Genomic DNA, 25,361 nt, shown 5'->3' with positions numbered 1-25,361 from the left:
TAAACCCCACAAAGATGGTTTCTTATGATGTCATAATTTTGTAGCAGTTATGGTTATTTACTTGTATGTATTCTCTTGTTTCGTTTTTATAAGTGACAGGGTTATCTCTGTGTCAAATTTTAAAATGTTTACGATTTGGTGCAACATTTATTACCTAATAATTATTTAAAAATTATATTATTACCGGTAATTTAATATTAAGAACGATGAGTTGTGAAAATTTAAGTGATGTCTTTTCGTCCTAAAAAGATAATTAATATTTGAATAACCCGTTGAAGTGACAAGAAGTATTTTAAAATCAATTAAGTAAGTTTTTAATGATGATATACATAACCAATGAATGGTTAAATATACTGACAATCTTCATCTCAAGTCAATTACAAAATTAAGGTTTCATTTTTCTATTTTAGTATTAAAAAATGCTATGTTGCTCTCATATATCTACAAAAATTTGATAATTTCCGCAGATAAATTGATTCTAGATATTTCTATGAATTTTGAATTAAACTAGAAATTTGAAAAAAGCGCTAATTTAACAAAATTTAAAATTTATTTACATGTATCCGACTTTTTTTCTTCAAGATGGGAGGAAAACTACAATTGGGATATTACTTATCACATGAAAACACAGTCTTTTCGACATCTAACACCTTTTTTTAAGAATGTGTATGGTGCTTATTTGGCTGTTCTAATCTTTTCCCATTACATATACATTTATCCTGAACATACATTTAATAGTTGCCACTTGACATTAATCAAACAAAAAACAATCATCGTTTTTGATAACACATATAAACAACAATAAGACAGCAACTCAACAGCGCAAAACCAAAAATACATCATATATAATAGATACTTCTATACACTATGCTAAACTCTAAATCGGTCGAGAAAGTAAATAAGCAATTGAAAGATAAACACCAAGAATGTCAAAATAATGTTCTTGAAGCTACAACATTTTGTTGAGCTGAATACAACCACATAGAAGGTTTGGTTTCGATCTATCGGATATTGAGAGAGACGTAACATGCAATATAAAAATCAATTCAGAAAATAGACTTTACCCTATGCTTCCAGTGTTATGGACAACACAGATACATTTTAAAGAATATTAATACTATACAGTATGTATCATCTAAAGTAAGTTAAGGTTAAAAACATAAACAACTTATATAAATATTATCTCAAACAAACCTCTATATACCAAGAAGATTTAAAGCAGCAACTTCACGAACACTTCATGAAGACACAATCTTGACTTTGTCTAAAGACAATGTGTATGCAATTTAGAATTGTGAACAATATATAAATATTGAGATGGATAGAGCACATTGTTCACACCAAACAATTCATTATCAACCAAGGCTTGGTCTGTCGTGTTTTCTTGAGTCTGAGATATAAACAAGCTGTTCTGTCACCCTTATTTTCGCTATGATAGTTTTTTTTATTGATGAATTTTTAAGATTAAAAGAAAATGTTACCTGTTAAGCCAACACTCAAAAATAAAACACAAGAAAAACATAAAAAAGACATCACTTTCCCAACCTTTTCGATTTCACATTGCTACGCACAACCTGGCAAAGATATATAAATTTGCGATTTCAAAAGAAATGAACTGTAGTTACATCGAAAACAAAAACTAGACATCGACAATGTTGGAGGGAGACAATATTCCTGATAATCCATGAAGTGGAAAATAAGGAATATGCCCACAATGCTAAAAATGTGGAAATAACAAGAAAAATGTATATACTTATCTAAGATTATAACGTGTAACTATGTTAACTGTTGCAGATAAAGTCTAATACATTTTAAGGACACGTGGCTAATGTAGATGTAGATGTAGATGTCTTTCTATTTATATTTTAACTTTCAAAAAATAGATAGGTACAGGTGGTCAGTCATAGACATGAAAACAAAAAGACAATCTGCAAATGCAAAGGGACACGTGTTATGTTACACCACTGGGTCGATGCCTCTGCTGGTGGACGTTTCGTCCCCGAGGGTATCACCAGCCCAGTAGTCAGCACTTCGGTGTTGACATGAATATCAATTATGTGGTCATTTTTATAAATTTCCTGTTTACAAAACTTTGAATTTTTCGAAAAACTGAGGATTTTCTTATCCCAGGCATAGATTACCTTGGCCGTATTGGCACAACTTTTTGGAATTTTGGATCCTCAATGCTCTTCAACTTTGTATTTGTTTGGTTTATAACTATTTCGATATGAGCGTCACTGATGAGTCTTATGTAGACGAAACGTGCGTCTGGCGTACTAAATTATAATCCGGGTACCTTTGATAACTGTTTCTGTCGGAAATTCCCTTATTATTTCATATGCAAACTTATGATAATAAAAATTCTACAGAATATTTGTCTTGTTCTTATTGAATATGTTTTCATTAAATACATAAATGTCTCCAGTTTCTTGCAATGATTTTGAAATTTATTTATATGATTTATATTTGTTGGGAAATCCCTGTTTAAAGACAAATATAAAAGGAAAAGCCCATACTTATAATTTCAATATATTTGCATAAAAATAATAATCCATATAATAATCATGAAAAACTGTTCACATTTATGACTTTCATCGAAATCAGACCAGAGTATATCTTTATATTTTTGGTATAAGACAACATACTTTCATTAACGTTTTTACAAAATCTGGGTTTAAAATAGAGCTGCTGTAATAATGTCCTACACAACAAAGGATATAACATTTGTGTCCCGTTCCTCCGTCAGTCCATATAAACATATAGATCTATCAATCTATATGTTTGTTCGTCCGTCTGTTTGTTATGACTTTCTGTCTTTATTTTGGCCAGATTTATTTCAGTTTTCACTCATCATGAAGAAAATTCCGAAAATCTAAACTAGCATTTTAATGGTTGTCGCTCGGATAGACTTAAATTTCTTCTCAAATCTTCAACAAACTTGGACGAATGATTCGACTCATCAAACATCCAATACTTGGATAAGTTCGATCATAACTGATGTGTTTTGTAATGAATACTAGTAAATGAATCTCGGTTAATAAAACGAGCTTTCATTTAATATCATTTTCACGTAACACGTGTCCCTTTGCATTTGCAGATTGTCTTTTTGTTTTCATGTATATGACTGACCACCTGTACCTATCTATTTTTTGAAAGTTAAAATATAAATAGAAAGACATCTACATTAGCCACGTGTCCTAAAAATGTAACAGACTTTATCTGCAACAGTTAATATTTTAACATAGTATGTATAGAAATTCTGGACATACGATACCCGAGCAAAAATTGCTTAATAGCCTTATCTGTATAATTTCATATTAAAATCTTTTTCTATTACATTGACCAATGGTAACATAATTGAAAAAAGTGGTAATGGATTTCTAGTGATGAAATTAGCATTGGTCAACTCCTCCCAAGTGCATTCATCAAAATGGACATCAAAAGGTGTTACAAACTTTTGCATAAAATGTGCGTCAGATGGCCAAGCCTAACTGTTTATCTCCATTAACGGTCGCAACAAAGAGCAAAATAATTGCATGTCAAGTATGCACAATGGGGTATTATATGAATATTTATTGTGATGTAAACTGACCAGACGACCGTAAACTTAAAGAGCAGACGACCGTTAACTTAAAGAGACCTATACTGCACCGTATGCTACAGTTGCAAGCCCGGTATACCAGGTACATAATAACACCGGTCATTAATGTCATCATGATTTTTTTTATCATGCGTTCGTATTTCCAAGTGAAAATATACACCAGTTAGTAAAGAATTAAACGAGGAATTTATTAGTTATAGATTACAGAGCACGGATACCCGAGACGTTAAAACGAGGCTTTGCCTACGCTGTTATTGACAGTTAAATGCTCTATATATTGTTATCGTTTCTAAACTGTTTACAATTTATATTCATTACTAAGTTACTCTTGCATTTTCATCGCAAAGGTCTTTGATCAGGTTAGTTTTACGATGGCATTTCACGACCTCTCTGTGCAGGTATAACCGTTCGTTGTAAATAATTGTTCAAACTTCGGAACAAGAGACTACTCAAAATTCTAGATAAAGATCACTTAACGATATTAAAATCAAAATTGCTTTACGATTGTCGCATCTAAATTATTACAATTTTTACTTTTAATTTGCAATAAAATACTGAAATTTACACGAAAATTATTTTGTTATGGTCTCTCTTTAGCAATATAATGAGCCAAACAACTATTTTTTACGCGAATTCCATTTTAAGAGTTGTTATTGTGAAATAAAGGATGTGTTATAGTCAGACAAAATAATAAAATTGTCATAAATGGTCGCTGACACAGTAACAAACGGCCTTTAAAAAGAATGGTTAAGAAGGCGGTGAATTTTTCTTATAACCATCAATAAAGCATTTTGATAATGTATTAACGTTTATCAATAGTACATCAAGATTTTATGACGAATTAAAAAGACTCATTTGGATATTATTTCTTTCCAAGCGATATAGTACTTATTACACTGTAAATAATATCATTGATTCTAATATAATTTTATCAATTATCCTACTGATGAATTATACGTTGACTGACTAAAAGAAATAAAAAATGGGAAATTTTTCAAACACTTTATGCTTGTTTGGAAATAAAATAAATAACTTGTAGGAAGCTTCAGTTCGAAATAGAATGAACCGGTTTGATCAATATACAAAACATGCAAATTCAAGACAAAACTTTTCTTTGATTTAAGATAAAACAGTTTTTACAAATGTACGTAGGAACGACATACTTATTTGCTTGCCTCCAGAAACCTGTTTTCGAATTTGGATTGTATTGGGTAAGGTTCGACAAAAGTTTACCTTTTTGGACTGGTATATGAAATGTTAAACCGTCATTTCGTAAAATGATGTCGGATACGCAGGGGTATTTGCATCTGAGTTCCTTAGACTCTTTAACACGACTAACTTAATGCGGTTGCTCGACATCATGTATTATGTTTTAATTATTTATCCAAAGTCTGCACCTGAAAAACATTCTTACCTAAAGTTAATTTTCAAAGTATGCACAATTCGTCAATTTGTTTGTTCTTTTTTAGATAGAAATATTTTTGGTATAATAATACCATACGTTCATACTTTTCTACTAACACAACCACAACACAATTTTTTGTTATAAAGGCAACTGTAGTATACCGCTTTTCAAAACTCGTAAATCTATGAACAAAAAATAAAACTGGAGTTACAAACTAAAACTGAGGGAAACGCATTAAATATAAGAGGAGAACAACGACACAACATTAAAATGTAACATACACAGAAACGGACTAAGCATTAGACAAAATCCGATGAGAATAACAAATATAACATCAAAACCAAATACATGAATTTGGGATAAAAAAGAACCTTGACACGTCTTTGTGCCATTTCTTGTTTATGTCATACATCGGTTAAGTGATATATATTTACAAGACTGTATTCTTTTGGACTTTGAACAGATCTATAAAGTTTAATATCATTAATGACTCAATTAATTTTACAGAGAATAATAATATCAATCATTCCAATAAAAAGAGGAAATGTGAACAATTTATCAGTTTCTTGTTCGATCAGATCATTATGTAATCGATCATACTTAATTATTGTAACTGTCAGGTTTTAACACGAGTTTGCACCCATGGTTGCAGACTTAAATGAAAGTCACCAAAAGAAAATGGTTGACATCGTGCGTATATATAGTACTTTTGTCTCTTATTATGATAAATTATTTTAAAGGCGACCTTGCTTAATTATATTACCTATTTTTGAAAGCGTGATATATTTAAGATATGAATTCATGCCTCAAGTGCAGACTTTAACACAATACCCTTAATGCAAGAAATTATTTACTCATTTTTGACAAGCCAAAGTATATCCAGATTTATATTTTACAATTTAGTGTTGTTTGAAATTAAGATCAATCAGTTCTTTTAATTGTTCACCACGTGCTAGTTTTCTCTCTCAAAATGTTCCCTTTCTTTGAATTGCCTCATTACTTGAAAAGTGATGGATTATTACGATTTAAATTGTACACATAATGATATAATTTTAACCTCTAATTTGTATTCTCTAAGATCAATCATTGTAGGGCAATTCCATAATTGTATTTTTTTCAATGATATTTACCGCATATGCAGTGTAAAATATACTTATACTTCTACTATATGCGTGTTAACCGAAATTTAACTACTCGTGAGAGTCTTATTTTTTATAGAGTAGAATCGACCGCTCAGATGTGTCTTTTATTGCGGACAGGTGCATTGTATGACCAACCATAAATAGTCTCGAGCCTGAAAAGTTCTAAAAAGACAACAATTATCATATCAGTAAAGTCGTAACAAGCAAAAACATTAAGAGATCGTGATTAACATTGACGTGACACACACACTTACAGTTCTATATAGAACTGTTTTACGCTCGGGACTATTTATACTGTTTGACATAGAGACATATTTGCACATTTCACCAAAGTAACAACACTGCCAGCAGCATCAAGTTTTCACTTTCAAAATATCAGTGGTTATCTTGGTTGGTTGTTAGTTTGTTGTTTTGAAGCTTAATTCTCTCAAATTCTCTTAATTCTCTCTAAAACTATTTTCACTAATATATAGTCATATTATGCTTTTGGGATTTTTCGTGTTTGTGATTTTGTTTTTGCTATGTGGTTATCTAAATGGATAAACATATGTAATCGTTTCTTTAAAAATTGGTCAAAGTTTATGACTCCGCTTAACAGATGGAGAGATGCAAAATAATAAAAAAGTTGGGAAATATAATCATTTTTTTCTGAAATAACTCGTTGAACAAAGGCGAACACAAATGACTATCTATATAATTGTAGCTTGGAAAAGTAAAAACAACACAAACATACAATTCAAAAGATATAAAATCAAAAATAGAAACTTGAATAAGATTGCTTTGAAACTGTGTAATAAAATACAGCATAAAATTTCAATAAAGTAATAGCTGTTTACCTACATGCTATTCCAAGTGATAATACAAGATTGCAGAGCACGTTTTGAAAATTTCATTTATGTTTGTACTTGATGTCTAAGCCGATAAATTTCCTTCATAATAAGTGAAAGTTTTGAAGTTTGTGAGTCTGTCTAATATTATCAATATATAATAATTTTATGGATTTTGTGGTATTATGTGCCTACAAATCCATCGTATAGTGACGAAAAAGAGAAATACCATCACTAACCTCTGATATATATCTACAAAGATACAACAGTTGTTGGTATGAAAAAGAGGTAATAAAAAAGCATACTTCAAAGAAAGGCGGACCATTGGTTGTTATATTTTATAAAGCACAAAATTACAAACGATATAGTTTACAGAAAACTACAAAGAATAACAGTAATAACTGACCCTCCTTATTGTTAAGGGGCTGTCCTTTCTTGTTGCTTATGGACTTTCTGTTTAGAATTTTCCTCCAGAGTTCTGTATTTTTGTTATTTGACAATAAAACAGACATGGTGCAAGCGTCTTAATTGATGTTCGGTTTAACTTTTTTATTGTAAAATTTCAAGATAGTTATAGTTTAATCAAAGTAGACTGATATGATTCATTTACCATCACAATCATACTGATGAAGGATATCTGTTATCCGAAATATTTATGATAAATTACATTTATAATTTCCCTTTTTAGCTCACCGGGCCCGAAGGGCCAAGTGAGCTTTTCCCACCACTTGGCGTCCGGCGTCCGTCGTCGTCGTCGTCGTCCTGCGTCCGTCGTCGTTAAAATTTACAAAAATCTTCTCCTCTGAAACTACAGAACCAATTCAAACCAAACTTCATCTGATTGATTCCTAGGGTATCTAAAATAAAGTTTGTGTTTTTTTAATTGCCATTTCATCAACTAGCATGGCCGCCATGGCTAAAAATAGAACATAGGGGTAAAATGCAGTTTTTGGCTTATACCTCAAAAAACCAAAGCATTTAGAGCAAATCTGACATGGGGTAAAATTGTTTATCAGGTCAAGATCTATCTGCCCTGAAATTTTCAGATGAATCAGACAACCCATTGTTGGGTTGCTGCCCCTAAATTGGTAATTATAAGGAAATTTTACTGTTTTTTGTTACTATCTTGAATATTATTATAGATGGAGATAAACTGTAAACAGCAATAATGTTCAGCAAAGTAATGGATACAAATAAGTCACATGACCAAAATGGTCAGTTGACCCCTTTAGGAGTTATTTTCCTTTATAGTCAATTTTAACCATTTTTCGTAAATCTTAGTTAACTTTTACAAAAATCTTGTCCTCTGAAACTACTAAGCCAAATTTTACCAAACATAGCCAGAATCATTATTAGGCTATCTAGTTTAAAAATTGTGTTTTGTGACCGGACAAACCAACCAAGATGGCCGCAAGGGCTAAAAATATAACATAGGGGTAAAATGCGGTTTTTGGCTTATAACTCAAAAACCAAAGCATTTAGAGCAAATCTGTCACGGGATACAATTGTTTATCTGGTCAAGATCTATCTGCTCTGAAATTTTTATATGAATCTGACAACTCGTTGTTAGGTTGCTTCCCCTAAATTGGTAATTTTAAGGAAATTTTGCTGTGTTGGGTTATTATCTTGAATATTATTATAGATAGAGATAAACTGTAAACAGTAATAATGTACACCAATTTAAGACTCAAATATAAGTCAAAATGACCAAAATGGTCAATTGACCCCCTAGAAGTTATTGTCCTTTATAATCAATTTTTAACAATTTTCATAAAATTTGTAAATTTTTACTAACATTTTCCACTGAAACTACACGGACAAGTTCATTATAGATAGAGATAATTGTAAGCAGCAAGAATGTTCAGTAAAGTAAGATGTTGTACAAGCACATCACAATCATCTAACACAATTTTGCCATGAACTGTTTGCTTCCTTTCTTTAATTCACATATACCAAGGTGAGCGACACAGGCTCTTTAGAGCCTCTAGTTATTATTAGTGTTGTTTTGTACACTTTTTAGGCGTTTATATGAAGAAAAAAAAGTGTGTGCATGTTTCGGTACTCGTAACGATCCAACCTCTCATGGGCAAAATCGTGGACTATCATTCAGAGTTTGTTTTATATATCAGATAAGTTTATAAATGTAATTTGTAGGAAATACCAGCAGTGCCTGCACATGCAGTTCAGTACGTCTCTCTCAATTAATGCGATATTCCACAACTTGTTTTTTTCTATCTTGATTTCTTTGTCACATGGTTGCAACTTACAATGAATTTTCTAAACAAAGAGTTCCAAATGGTGTTTTGGAAATTTTACGGACACCATCTTGAGTTTGTTGACTGTTATTGAATATATATTTCACAGATGACGACATATGTATCCAAACTGTCGTAGCTACAATCACCTCTTTTCTCGAATATGACAAACAGAATCACTCGGTTTGTTCTTACATGAGCAATACGAAAGGTGCAATATCATGATCTGCTTACCATTCCGGGGCATTTGGAATCACCCCCACGGTTTCATTTGGGGTTCGTGCTGCTCATGCAGAATTGTGTTTTCTATGCAGTGTTGTCCTTTCTAACGCTTCGTCCATCTGTTTTTATTGTATGCAGAGCTGATAGAAGGCAGTATTTTGCTTCAAGAAGATATTTGTTGTATTTTAATTGCAGGATATTGTATAAATCGATCGAAATAACCATTTTTGATTTTTATTCGAAATGATTATCTGTAAATATTGATAGAACAAGTGAAGAGGTTCTTTTTTTAGCGTTAATTTTTACAAAGGAATTATTTTTTTAACATTGCGAAGAAAGGACTATTATTGATTTAAAATCGGACCATAATAAATTCAGCGGAAATAAAGATACCACTTTGAAATTTAATATTTACGCAAGACGCGCGTTTCGTCTACATAAGACCCATCAGTGACGCTCGGATAAAAAAAAATGTTTAAAAGGCCATAATAAAGTACGAAGTTGAAGAGCATTGAGGACCAAAAATTCCTAAAAAGTTTTACCAAATACAGCTAAGGCAATCTATTCCTGCGGTAGAAAAGCCTTAGTTTTTCAAAAATTCAAAGTTGTGCCTTTTGTTTAAAACTTTTAAATACAAAAAAATCATTTACTTGTCAAGCAATGTTCAGTGATATGCTTAAAAAGTATGACACAGGACTTTATAGCAAACACATACATACTATAAATCATTATTATAAATAAAAGTCGAATGATATAACCTCTCGGTATCTTTGCTTGGTTTTCAACTGGACACTTTCTTTGAAAATACTGTAACATTATTACGATAGAGGGTTGCTGCTCACAAGGAATATATTAAACCAAGAGTTCGAAATGGTGAAATTGAATTTATCCCTTGGTAAATTTTATGGACGTCATCACGAGTTAGTTGACTGTTATGGCATATTTGTTTCACAGGTGATATCGTGTATGTTTCGGATGTCGTGATTACAATTCCCTTTCTTTTTCACGATTGTTTACCGAATTATATTATTTACCGGGTTTGTAATAACACGAGCAACACGATGTGTGCCACATGTGAAGCAGGATCTGCTTATCCTTCCGGAGCACCTGAGATCCCCCCACGTTTTGCTGGGGTTCGTGTTGTTTAGTCTAGTTTGTGTCTAAGTAATATTATTTGTCTGTTTTCCTTTTCTATTTTTAGCCATGGCATTGTCAGTTTATTTTAGACCTAAGAGTTTGACTGTCCCTCTGGTATCTTTTGCCCATCCTTTAAAGAGCTTAAAGCCACCAATTGCTATTAATTTGATAAATGAACACGTCTGATACTGAAGCGGTGTATTTGGTGTTATAAGGGAAAACTGTATGTTTTTTATAGTTGACACGTACATATATGTTGTAAGTGAAAAGAATAAACAGCTATCCCACGTCATAGTTCCAGTATGGATGTTTAGCAAATTTATCTTTTTCTCTAAATCAAAAGGCTTGCAGCAAATACATTTCAAATCAGATATTCAAACTTGCTGAAAAAAAAGCTGACAATAATTTTCAATACATTTGTAGTTTGTCTCAATGGCATCTTTCGCCCCTCTTTTATTACGAGTATTACAGTAATACCTGTATAATATAAGTCAAATTCGCATTAAAGATATGTTAACCTTTTATTCGTATATACAAATATATAAAGAGATGTCCTATGTTCAAAGAAAAATTGAAAAGCAAATATATCTTCTCATTAGCACAAATAAATATTTACCAACTTATTAATAAAATTACATATTGTTAGAACAAAATTACCACTCAAAAAGTAAGTGACTCGATTGCATTTTCGCTCCCGAACTGTCTTGGATGGTAAGTTGATAATTATTTCCCCCATCAACTACATGATATAAAAGACATTTGAATGGCTGAGCACTTGTCGTTTTCTTTAATGATGCGCAGGTTTGTATTATTGCTACACCACTTTTGTCGCCTATCATTACAAAAGTGAAGCATTATGGAAAAAAATAAAGATGTTCGACTTAACTATATCTCATTTATACACACTTATCATTGCTTGTTTAATATAAAATGATGGTTCGCATTAAATTTTATTATGTTGTATTTGTGATCAACGACACACTTTCCAAGAGTATAATACATATTACATAATTATTCTTTCTTTTATTCGTTTTGAAGAATCATTTCGTATTTTTATTTACTTTGATCTTTTGTAATTTAGACATCATGACTTCTCATCATTGAGAAAACAGACAAAGAAAACTTGACTTAAAGCACCAAAACTCATAAATTAATGTGTGTTTATTACCTATGTACTTCTGTTGACGTTTTAGGTTCCTCTGGGAAAATAATTCATATCGTTATTGCTCCTCTTCTTTAATCTACGAATGCATAATAGCATCACAAAAAAGTGAATTAAAAAGTTTTATAGTATACGCTAAAACTTATTGATACACAATTATAAAAGATAAAAAGTAGTACCCGAAAGAGTAAAAAATAGAGTTACGAACATAAATCCTGCACGTACAGCAAGAAGATTAATTTAGTTTAAACATATTTATATATAGTTGATTGGGAAACATCTTTTGCAACTTATATAAATCTCTTTCCACTTTGCGGATGCGAGTGCTACCTTGTAGCAACATTAGCCTGCTCTTTTTCCAAATCTACCAGGGGATCTTTTACGTGCAAGAGATATGGCTTTTTCTTAACATGGGTCGGCCATTTATTGTCCCTTTCCGACAGACTATCGTCGTTCCTCAAGACCATTCTCGCAAATGATGTCAAGGAAGGGCCGAAAATACAATCCCTGGAACCTTCATCGCGGAACTTGAATCGAGCAAGAAGATTACATGTATGCAACATGAAGGAAAAAGTCCAAATATATATTATGTATGTGCATTGCAGGTTCATACGCATCGTGCTTTCCTTTTCTCCGTAAGAATCCTGTAATAAGCTTCCCTGGTCTTCTTTCATCCGCGGCATTTAAACATATGCAAAGCTCGGGTGTTTGCTTGTTTTTTGCTTGGTTGTGTAGGATTCACTAATAAGCACCCACATTAGGTCGGAACGATGTCCCTATGAGTGGTGAATGTTACACTCAGTGTACGTTAAAGAACCTCTGTTACAATTTTCTATTGGTTTATAAGCTGGCCTTTGCAAGCCAAAAAATAATTCTAATTAGTCCGAAGTTTCTCTCGAATTCCAATGACAGCTTAATTGCCTTAAACAAACTTAAGGTTTCCTAGTTGTACGAGTACACCACCGTCCCACGCTAGGTGGGAGGTTGGGATCCCGCTAAAATGTATAACCCCGCTACATTCTATATGTATGTGACTGTCCTAAGTCACTGAGCCTGTAATTCAGTGGATGTCGTTTGTTGCTATGTTACATATTTGTTTAAGTTCATTTTTTTGTTCATTTATTAGTCCGTTAGGTGTCTCGTTTAAATGTATTACATTTGTCATTTCAGGGTTTTTTAAAGCTGAGTATGCGGTATGGGTTTTGCTCATTGTTGAAGGCCGTACGGTGACATATAGTTGTTGATTTCTGAGTAATTTGGTCTCTTGTGAAGAGTTGCCTCACTCGCATTTATACCACCATGGTTTTTTTTATATATTAGTATATAAAGTATATAATAAAGCATTTTGAATTTGTACATTGTCACTGCGATATGAAATTCCGGAAATATAAACTATCAGATAATTTTTACTAATTTTCAATTAAAAATAATCCTTCTACTGAATTTCATCAGAATTCATCTCTTCTATTAAAACTAAAAGGTATTTAACGAGAGTACACATTGCCGCAATTATATAATGGAAACAAAACATCTTAATACGGCTTTTTCAATTCAGCTGCAATTCAATAAATGAGTTGAAAACTTAAATGAAAAATAATAGTTATACTTAAAAATGCCAATCGGAATGCTTTTTGGTTATAAACTATGTGAATACAAGGAGACGATTTGGCGCCAATGATTCAACAATCCATAAACAATGGAAAAAACAACAAGAAACATTAAAAGGTCAACACAAGGGTTTCAACAAAAGCAATGATGCTATGCAACAATATACATGCAATGACAAGGATATAACCTTGAACATCTTACGAAATAAAGCAGTTTGTTTAGTTAATTTGAAATTGGGTGTAAAATGTCTGTATAATTTTTTCAAATATGCAAGTTTCATGCTATTGCTATTACTTTACGAAACTTTCTTAGTAGACTTTGTCATTGCTCATTGTTAAAGGCCGTACGGTAACCTATATAGTTGTTAGTTAATGTGTTGTTTGTTCAATTGTGGGAATTTCATACCACATCATTTTCTTTTTTATATCTAATGTCTTCTTTTAAAAAAAAAAATCTATTATATTCATCAGAACCTTTTGAATGCTTATCTAAACCCTTAAATAAAAACTGACAAACAAGAATAATAAAATGAAAGAAAGAAAAATTGTAAGAAAACAGACAGAGGATCGAACATATACAAACTTTGACTGTATAGTTCGATTGAACCACTGCAAGTTACGATAAACTAACGGCATTTAACATTTACAGATGTAAGTTTCAGGCTTGTATTGGAAATAATTAAATAACTGGTCTGGTTTGACGAACTTTTTTGTTACTCCAAAAGATCATGTTTGAAGGACTGTGGTGGATATAAACATGTTGTAATCATGTTCGATTCGTCGATGAATATTTACATATTATGGACAATACGACATTAGACAAAATCTGGTTACCAATCACGATTACCTGAATTCATACTCTGGTTTAAGTGATGTAATTTATTTTGGTCCATAGTGCTCTTCGACTTTGTGCTTGTTTTAATACCTTTCGAACTTTTTTTTTATTTCAGCGTCACTGGTAATTGTGAAGACGAAACGCGCGTCGGACGTATTAAATTATAAATCTGGTACCTTTTGATAGCTATTATTCGTGTGTTCCTCTTTCCTATGTGTTCACCCATTTATTTGTATTATAGTCCTGTAGTCATGTAATGTTGTCCTTTTAATGTTATATTTAACATTGCCATAAAAGAGGGAGGTTTGACCAGCCACAAAACGAATTTTAAATTTTAGCCCACAATTTTTTCTTGAATGTCCTGTACCAAGTTAGGAAAATGACAATTGTTATCTTAGAATTCGTTTCTCTGTGTTTTTTGCATTGTCCTTTTTTGCACTTTAGCGTTTCTGCTTTGGGTTCTAGTCCTGTCATGTCAGGTTATCATTTTTGTGTTATATTTAACATTGCCATTAAAGCGGGAGGTTTGGCTTAACACAAAACCCTTTTTTTCTTCAAATGTCTTGTGCCAAGTTAGGAAAATTACCATTTTTATATTATAGTTCGTTTCTGTGTGTGTTACATTTTAGTGTTGTGTTTCTGTTGTGTCGTAGTTTTCTGTTCTATTTGATGTGTTTCCCTCAGTTTTAGTTTGTAACCAGGACTTTTTTCTCAATCGATTTATGAATTTCGAACAGCGATATACTACTCTTGTCTTTCTTTATTGTGTAGTGTTTTGTTTCTTTAGTTGGTGATTTCATAATTTTATTTTATACCATTTTTGTCTGTTCCGTAGAAAAGAAAACATGAATAGGGTGTTTGGATACAGGACACAAGTTCCTACAAGTATTTCATAAAAACCTATAGGTAACAACACTTATATTGTTTCAGACGGTATGCAACTTGATAACATGTGATATAGACGGCAAAGACTTTTGATGTTAGTCTGTGTTGTCGAACTACTGTCCTTTTACTCCCTCATTTCAATGCAAATGTATAAACACACTATCAAGGAGAGGCTTAAGATACCGAAAGGACATTCAAATTGATGAATCGATCTAACAAACTAACATTGTCATGGCAAAAGAAAAACGTCTGTAAAATTTCTGTTCGGGCTTGTAAGATAAAAAAAACATTTGAGGACTGAATTCTTTGTTCCCAAAGGACATCGATTTTCGTTAAATTTTGAATGAATGTCAGTTACAACTTTTGTGGTGTTTAATCATATGGCATCTCTGTTATCAAGAGTACCTTATTTCATCTCATCAATCAATACACAAATTAACACTATAAAATCTGTTCTAAAGATGGCGATGTTTTCAATGAATGAAATGAGTTATAAATTGTTTACTTTGTAATTCTGTGCATAACTGAGCAAAGAGTTTAATACCACTGAGGCCATACACGCATTGTAGGGCGCATGCTTTTCATATAAGAGTCATCAGGCGGCCTACTGCAGAGTTAAATAAAATTTAATTTTTCCAAGTTTTTTACGTTTCTGTGATGATGTTTTGTATGCTGTAAATCATTTTATAGATTAAAAAATTACCATTTTGTATTTATTCACGGCTATCATATATCAAAGAGTGAATAACGATACCACGTCGAGAACAGCTTTGGTGAGAAAAAGATAAACTATATATCATATTTTGTAGTAATAAAACATACGTCGGTATAAGTGTTAAGAGCCATGAAGGAATTCTGATTGGATGAAATGATAGAAGTAAAAGATTTTTCAAATAGGTATTTTAGTTTTAAAGCCATAACGTGTTGTAACACTCTATCAAGTTAATCTTGTTTTCTCAAGAGCTAATATAAAGCTCATATGAAAAACGGGAAGCACTGATTGAACTAAAAGATGTAATTTTTAAGTTGATTACTGCACATGTGTTTGCGATATAAGTATTATTTATATTCATATTAATAAACATAAATTACAAGCAGAATATACATTTAATAACTGTTTCAACAATAAAGTGCCATAATATCAAAATGAAGTGGATGAAATAATAGCTTTTCTTTCACATATTGCGATGGCCTTAACAACCTTCATCATCTTACATACCTTCGGAAATTTTTATCATTTATTTTGTAAGAGATATGAAATAATTACAAAAATATTTACTATAAATATGTCACATCAGGGCATTTATTGCCTGTTATATTGAATAAGTTTTGGTTATGATGATGACAGGAAATTTTGAAATTATAAAATGATAACAGAATTCATATGTTAATTTCTTAAAGTTAATATTTACGTATTAAACATACTAAATAAAAGCCAAAACCAAGTATAAAATACCTTAAAAAAGTATTTTAGATATATATAAAACATATAACACCAAAATATAAGTAGCATAGTGCTAGTAAGTATAATATATAGTTTAAAAGGGTAGTTTTTACCATATATGTTTCGTGTCAAAATGCCAGATATTAACCTTTTTAAACATTCAAGTAAACATAATAAATTGCATCTACAGAAAAAATGCATTTAAGTTTTTTTGTTTTGACAGTTGAAATTTCAATTCTTAAATTTGAATTTTCCGGTGATCGCTTACACGTCAATTTTTAGCCATCAACCAAATTAATTAATCATTCAGACTGAGCAAATTTATTCATCTAAACTAGATAGCGTTAAATGTATATTCTAAAGTATCAGCTCTATTTTCATGACATATACACGACCAATTATACTCAACACTGAAATATAGACGGTATATTCTAATTGTGCTCACAATGGCTGTTATCCATTTCCAGTAAACAAGCTGGTGATCACTGTGATATCCTTCAAATCATTCTTCAGACATGAATATATATAAGCATAGCAACAACATTGAAATATGACTAAAATAGACAACTATCGTGAGGTCTTTTTGATAGAACAGCCGTGAGTTGATATAAAAAGTAAAATCATAAAAATACTAAACTCCGAGGGCAATTCATAAAGGAAAGACCTTAATCAGATGGCAATCAAAAGCTAACACCACATCAAACGAATGGATAACAACTGTCATATTCCTAACTTGGAACAGACATTTTCTTTAGTAAAAAAATGTGGATTGAACCTGGTTTTATAGCTAGCTAAACCTCTCACTTGTATGACAATCGAGAAAATAGTTATAAACTTGAAACCCGTGATTGTCTTGGCTTCGTCGGTTGCTAAATCTTTCGTGTTTTGTGAACTGTTGTAACTCTTTGCAATGTTTTCGACTGAGTTGCCTTATTTCCTGTCCTTCCGTTCAACTTAAGATTTTGATTGCATGTCCCTTTTGTATCATCATACCATGTTTTACTTGTTTAGGCTTGATCAAGAAATTGAAAGAAATAATTTTTTTTTCAAAATCAATATAGACAATTCTATAATTGGAGTGCATAATTCAACTGGAAAGAGTGCTAACCATAAAAGACACTATTTATTTGTGCAAACACATTAAAACTAAATGGTTATTGCATGAAACACAAACAATGAAACTGATAGTCATATAATTATTTTGGAGTGACAGTGGTCTTCATATGATTTTAAGAGAAATATCGTATATCAAATGAAGGGTTTGGTCGATATAATGAAGAGTAGAAAAAAACACTGTCGAACTGCTTCTCATTTTTGGATGTCCGCTGTTTTGTGTTAGTATTAAAATACCGCCCTTTTCGAATTGCCAGGGAATGTGGACACTAGCTATAAATTTACTGAAAACTGATCTATCAGATTTTTATCTACCTAGGATTGAACCATTCCTGTTTTGTTGAGCCTGTTTCATAATTATGTGTTGGTGCACCACTGGTTCGATGCCACTACTGCTTCGATGCCACTACTGGTTCGATGCTACTACTGGTGGAGAATTTATTTCCCCCCGAGGGTATCACCAGTAAAGTAGTCAGCACTTCTGTGTTGACTTGAGTTATCATTGATATGTTAATAATAAATTAACTATTAACAAAACTTTGAATTTTAAAATACAAAGGCTTTTTCTACCTTAGGTACAGATTACCTTAGCTGTGTTTGGCAAAACATTTTAGGAATTTTCGGTTCTTAATGCCTTTCAACTTCGTACTTCATGTGGCCTTTTTATAACATTTTTTTGGTTCGAGCGTCTCTGATGAGTGTTTTTGAGACTAAACGCGCGTCTGGCGTAAATATAAAATTTCAATACAGGTATCTATGATGAGTTTATTCATAAAAAAATAGAATAGTATTGTGGTCCAAATTTAGATGTCTAAATCCTTATCTAGTTATCGAGTCTTTTACAATGCCGGTCAATTTACTGGTTTTCTTTACATTTTTTAACAAAAATCATTTTTAGATCCTACTTAAGAATGGCAAAGAAATAAATAACATCTTAAAATTTTTTTTTTCCAAACTCATTTGTTAAAGCAATTCATGTATCGCATTTGTTCGTAATAAATGTTAAATAAATTTTTGATTATTCAATGAAGTTATAAGTACCTCTGTATTATTTTATTATATTTATAAACTTTTTGAAGGAACTATTGCATACAAAGTACATGCAAATACATTTTATCTTAACTGTTTTTGAACGCTTCGCGGGTAACTAATTACCCATTCAAATAATAGAAACGCAGAATAATTTTGATTCTAGTATATTTTTATTTTCGTTATTACCAACACGTAGCTACTCCTCCTTGTATTTAATTAAATGGAGAGCAATTTTAGCCGCAAATTAAAAGTCCGACATTTCTTCCAATGCTCCTTTTAAAATATGCGTATGTAATCAGTGAAGTTATTGTTTATCTGGAATGCTTTTTTCTGTGGTATGTATAGTAAAAACGATTCGTTTAAAAAACATCTTTTAAATTATTATAAAAAAAAATATATACCGTAAAACTGCTCCCCATGTGGGTTTAAAAAAAAATCATTAAATTTTCTGGCTTTAGATAATTGGTCAAATAAATCCTTGGACTTAGAAAGTGTTTTATCGATGCTAATTCCAAAGTAACAAAAATATTTATAATTGATGACAACTATTTACCAAATTTAATAAATTAACATTTTTTACTTATTAATTTCCACAAATTACAAAGACAAAATAGATTCTATAACGTTTTTAACTAATTGCTTTGAAAATGTTATTGCAAACATCTTTATAATATAATGCTTCAAGTTAGATTAGCCTCTTATGATTTGTGCTTCGTTCTCAGATTCTAGAATACTTGATCACATTTCCAGACCTTTGAATGACAGAGTATTACACAGCTTGATAGATTGGTTGTTGTGTTTTTGAAATACTATGCTTTTTATCAGACACAAGTCTTTTGATGCAGATAGGCGGTCCAACAAGATAGTAATTGAAAGACGCCACTGTAGCAAAAATACTAAACGAACACTTTGAGCTGCAATGTGTATATTTCATTAAAAACTTAACGAAGCAGCGAACTGTTCTTCTAGCGTAATATAGATGATCTCGACTCTGTCATTATTGGAGCTAAAGCAGACGTAATTTCAATATTTAGCTCCGAAATTACCCAATAAATACTATTTTCTTGTGTAATTGGAGAGGTTTAAAGAAAAAATAACAGGTTTAAGATGCTGAATGATGGAATATGTTTTAGGGTCAATTAGGCAAATTTGAGAATTTCACTGCAGCGGAAATGCACCAAAATACAAAGGGACTATTTGCGTTAATGATATGATATATATTACAAAAGCAAACAACACCTCTTTGGATTTCCCATCAATTAAAGCCATTCTATATATTATATTGTTGCAATTCATTATCATTTTAATAATATATCATTATCTACTTTAACTAAAGAATGGTAATTGAAATTTAATTGTTCATGAAGCAGATGATTTTGCATTGTACACCTCAAATGAACCTTATTTAAAATGTTAAATGTAAAAGTCTTTGTCAGAAAAAAATTCTTCTATCTGTGATCAACCTGTTCGTATTCCACAATTGTCTTTTCGAATTTATAGAAACAGATTGACAACATTTAATAATTTAAAAAAAATCATAGATATATGTATACTTTCATATTCTTAAATTATTGGAGTTTTTTTTAGTAGGCTTATCTAATGATAAATACATAAATCCATCAGCCGAATAAATTAATAAAAAAAGAACAACAAATTAAGCTAGTGTAACAATAAATAAAACAATGGTTATATTTATAAATCAATTGTTTACAAAACTTTTGAACTTTTGATTACATTAGCTGTATTAGGCAAAACGTTTAGGAATTTGGGTCCTCAATGCTCTTAAACTTCACCCATTATTTGGTTATGTTGTTTTTTTAGTTTTTTAAAACCTTTTCGGAATCGGGCGTCACTGATGAGTCATTTGTACACGAAACGTGCGTCTGGTGTAGATTAGTAAATTATAAAAATTCAATCCTGGTATATATGATGAGTAAATTTACAACCACTGGGTCAATGCCACTGCTGGTGGATATTTATTTCCCGAGAGTATCACCAGCCATGGCCAGTAGTCCGCACTTCTGTGCTGACATGAATTATAATTGATATGGTCATATTTATAAATTAACTATTTACAAAACTTTTTTTTTTGAAATACTAAGGCTTTTTTACCTTAGGAATTGATCACCTTAGCTGTATTTGGCAAAACTTTTAGGAATTTTTATCCTCAATGCTCTTCAACTTCGTCCATTATTTGGTTTTTTGAACTTTTTTGATTCGAGCTTCACTGACGAGTCTTTTGTAGACGAAACCCGCGTCTAGCGTAAATATAAAATTTCAATCCTTGTATCTATGATTAGTTAATATGCATCCCCCATGAAAGTTGATAACTGCAGTTTTCGGTAATTTACAATAGTACTAACCTCATACATATCTTTCATCTTGCACTTCCTATTGCTTGTTAGTTAAAAAGTAGATAATACATAAGATGCAGTAAATTATAAAAGTTTGTAATATGTATCCAAACACACCGTATTTGTATTGTAATTAATTAACAGGTGAGTTTATACCTGTACAATCAAATAAACGTCCTATGCCGAAATCCGTGCGCACCAATTGTGTTTCTGGAGAAAACTTCAGCAGATACGTTCTAGATCAAAGTGTGAAAAGGTCAACACTTTCACATAACCAAAACCTACATGGTCCTTACTGTGACTTGACTGTTAGTGTTGCTCTTCATCTTTTGCAACTTATTTAAAATTCTGAAAATTGCAATATGTTTTTTATAAAACCAAACTAATCAACTGGTCAGACATCTGAACAAACCGCTGTAGAAAACCGCAGTCAACATGTTTAAGTACAAGTTGATAGGATAGAATAAAACATACTTACAGTCCTATAGACTTTGATTGTACTTTAATGTTGTTGTGAAAAATCAGTCTTACAGTTTGCATAGATATATTCGAACACCATATAGGATTGTAAGTATGTTTAATTTTATCACCTTGCACTTTCACATTTTGACTCAACAGTTTGTTCAAACTTCTGATCTTTTGAACAGTTTGGTTTGATAAAACTAATTGCAATTTGGTCAGATTTTGAATGGGTTGCAATAGTTGGAGATAAATAGATTGTATGTATGTTTGAGAACATTAACAGTCAGGTCACTGTAAAAACTTGTTGAATAGCGTGAAACTTTAGTTTTTAGAAAATATTACCGCAAAATGTATTACTGTATGGGGAGATGGTATCCACGAAATGTTCAGGGAGCATCAACTTTCTAAGACGATATACACTGGAACAAATAACTAGTCTTAATTGACTTAATTACTGTACTTATCTATGGTGACAGTGAAGTTCTAACTAGCACATTTGTTTATTAGTTTTCTATATAGTTAATTAACATTCTTCTGAATATGTTTTACTAGAACGGACAGTAATTACACTGACAGTAAGCTTTATATATATTAATAACAAATGCTACTGTTTTTTTTCTTCTGAATGGTTACTATGACACTCAGATAAATACAAAAAAATGTTGAGTGTTTTTTTATTGTCTTGATATATAAAACTACATATCATTTAACTTTTAATGAATACACACCAAGTATGCTTCGAGTCTTTTACATATATGTGATAGTATTTATCACATTTAGTTCTTATGAAAAATCCTGGCTTTGCATTAGTTCAATGTTTTTTAATTGTTGAACGAATTTAGCCGTGGAAAAGGTCGATCTGAAATTATTTTTGATGTATTTATCCTTCTATATTTCATTTGAATATCAAATTTATATATTTAATATTTAAATACAAAATATATTTTAAGGTTACAACTTTGACTGGAATTTGTAACAAATATTCTGCAAATTAATGAATACAAATTGAATTTGTCTATAATCTCTGATCCATTATATTAAAGTTATTTGCCCTATTGTATCGTAGGTGAAATACTTACTTTTACGACTTATACGCAAGACTGCAAAACATGGAAGTATTCGGGAATCAGATATGCACAGAAACGGAATTGAAGTTAAAATTAATAATAATAATAATAATAATAATAATAATAATAATAATAATAATAATAATAATAATAATAATAATAATAATAATAAAAATAATAATAATAATAATAATAATAATAATAATAATAATAATAATAATAATAATAATAATAATAATAAAATAATAATAATAATAATAATAATAATAATAATAATAATAATAATAATAATAAAAATAATAATAATAATAATAATAATAATAATAATAATAATAATAATAATAATAATAATAATAATAATAATAATAATAAACTAATACTAATACTACTACTACTACTACTACTACTACTAATAATAATAATAATAATAATAATAATAATAATAATAATAATAATAATAATAATAATAATAATAATAATAATAATAATAATAATAATAATAATAATAATAATAGAATTTCAATGTAGAATTCAAATAAGATATCATTCAAAATGTTTGAGATATCAATAAAATCAATGTCATATCACAATACTAAAGATGCAACATCAATTGCTGGTTGACAAAACAAATAAGAATTTTGAAACAAATTATATTCAAATTCCCATTAGACTTTATTTTAATTTTTAATTACATGAACTGGTCCGTTTCAAAATATACTTCAACCGTTCTGACCGAATTTATATGATGTATACAAGGCATAATGAGAGAGTTGGGTAAGTAATTAAAACCAGGTTCAATCCAACATTTTATACATTTGGAAATGCCTGTACCAAGTCAGGAATATGACAGTTGTTGTCCATTCGTTTGATGTGTTTTATCATTTGATTTTGCCATTTGATGAGGGACTTTCCGTTTTGAATTTTCATCGGAGTTCAGTATTTTTATGATCTTACTTTTTAATAAGGATAAAATAGAAAAGTATTTTGAAATATTGTTATATAAACACGGTTGTAACATAAATCAGAGGCTGCAAGTTTAATATGCATATAGTTATCAAAAGTACCAGGATTATGATTTAGTACGCCAGACGCGCGTTTCGTCTACATAAGACTCATCAGTGACGCTCATATCAAAATATTAATTAAGCCCAACAAGTAAAAAGTTGAAGAGCATTGAGGATCCAAAATTCCAAAAAGTTGTGCCAAATACGGCTAAGGTAATCTACTCCTGGGGTAAGGAAATCCTTAGTTAATCCGTCATATAATATTTCATTAAATACTGGTAAACGAGAGGCAAAACGAGAGGCAAAAGATAACAAACGGACAACACCATGGCAAAAAGAAAATTACTAAAACAGTATAAACACAACACAGAAAACCAAATACTGAGCAACCCGACCCCCCCCCCCCCCCAAACAAAACGGGGATGATCTCGGTTGCTGATAAGGAGTGCTCTGTTTCTAACAGAGAGGTGGTAAGTTTCATCGAAAATAAAGTGCAACATTTATTTACTGTTTGCAAAGTTTCAACCAATTGATCTTTAAATTAGAGAATATTGGTTGAGACATTTTCTCTTATAAAGAATTGTGACATTTGAAACCAGTGTTTGAATACAGTTCTGTCTTGTTGATAACAGAGATGAAGTCCTTCGTAATATGATTTTATGAAATAATATTTCAAATGTTTTACCACCAAAACAAGATGATGTGTTTTACAGTATTTTACCTTGTATTGTTATTGATTTAAAAATGTTCTCTTAACTGCTTTTTTCAAAAGCAATATGCTGTTTTTCTGAATTTGTCTAAGGATTTTTATAATTTATATGTTCATGTTTGTAGTTAAAACATCAGTGAAAAGTCACTGTAGAGGATGTTTTAATTGTTCATTTAAGTCCATATTGGTTTATATGCTGCTAACATTTGTATCATTCTTTAGTCTTTTCAGCTATAAGCAAGTCAGAAGGAGATTAGAGTTTCAGTTTATATACACAGGGTAAATGAGACTCCAATGTTGTTCTTTTGCTTTCAAATGTTTTACCCAGTAATATATAACAGAAGTTCTTTGTATACAACGGGTTCGGTAACTTATACAAACCAAAGAAATTTTAAAACTAAAACTAAAAGGAATGATTTTATAAAACTTAAATACATGTAGATTTGTTCGTTTTTCTATACAGGTGTTGACTGTGCTAATTAGATTCTGGTTTTGTCAGGTATACAATAGTTTTTTTCAAACGATTATAACAAATCTGCAAAGATATGCAGATAAATTTACATATTAACGAGCCTACCCTCACGAAAAAGGCCAACTTGTTCTGCATTTTTTGTCGTAATCAATATGAAGGACAAAGACATTTTATTGATTTTAATCCACAGTGCAACGAAGGCCTTCTATCGCTGCAATCTAATATGCCATAACAAGGTTTCTTTTGTAACTTTGTAATGATATATGCGGCAGCTTGATTCCTTAAATGCTTTACACTCGTATACAAGTCTTAAATCAACGCATTATTATATGTCAGAGTGCAAACTAATTATTCATTGTACTAATTGTACATGATTTTAATTTGATGTTGGTTAATTGTATACTGTAATTTCTTTCTTGTAAACAGATTCATTTCAACCACAGATTCCTTCATATAAAACATATGTTTAAAATAAGGCAAAGAAAACAAAATGTTTATAAAAGTAAACAAATAGAAACACTCTGTTTGATAAAGCAAGTTGGTGACATGAACATGAAAAATGAATGGATCCTTAGCGTTTGATAGAAAAAGAATAAATTAAAGTCATTTTGTTTTGCATTTAACTT

Source organism: Mytilus trossulus, chromosome 4 (genome assembly GCF_036588685.1).
Source record: "Mytilus trossulus isolate FHL-02 chromosome 4, PNRI_Mtr1.1.1.hap1, whole genome shotgun sequence".
Taxonomy (NCBI): Eukaryota; Metazoa; Mollusca; class Bivalvia; order Mytilida; family Mytilidae; genus Mytilus; species Mytilus trossulus.
The sequence above is the reverse complement of the archived record's forward strand: the minus strand, read 5'-3'. Positions refer to the sequence as shown.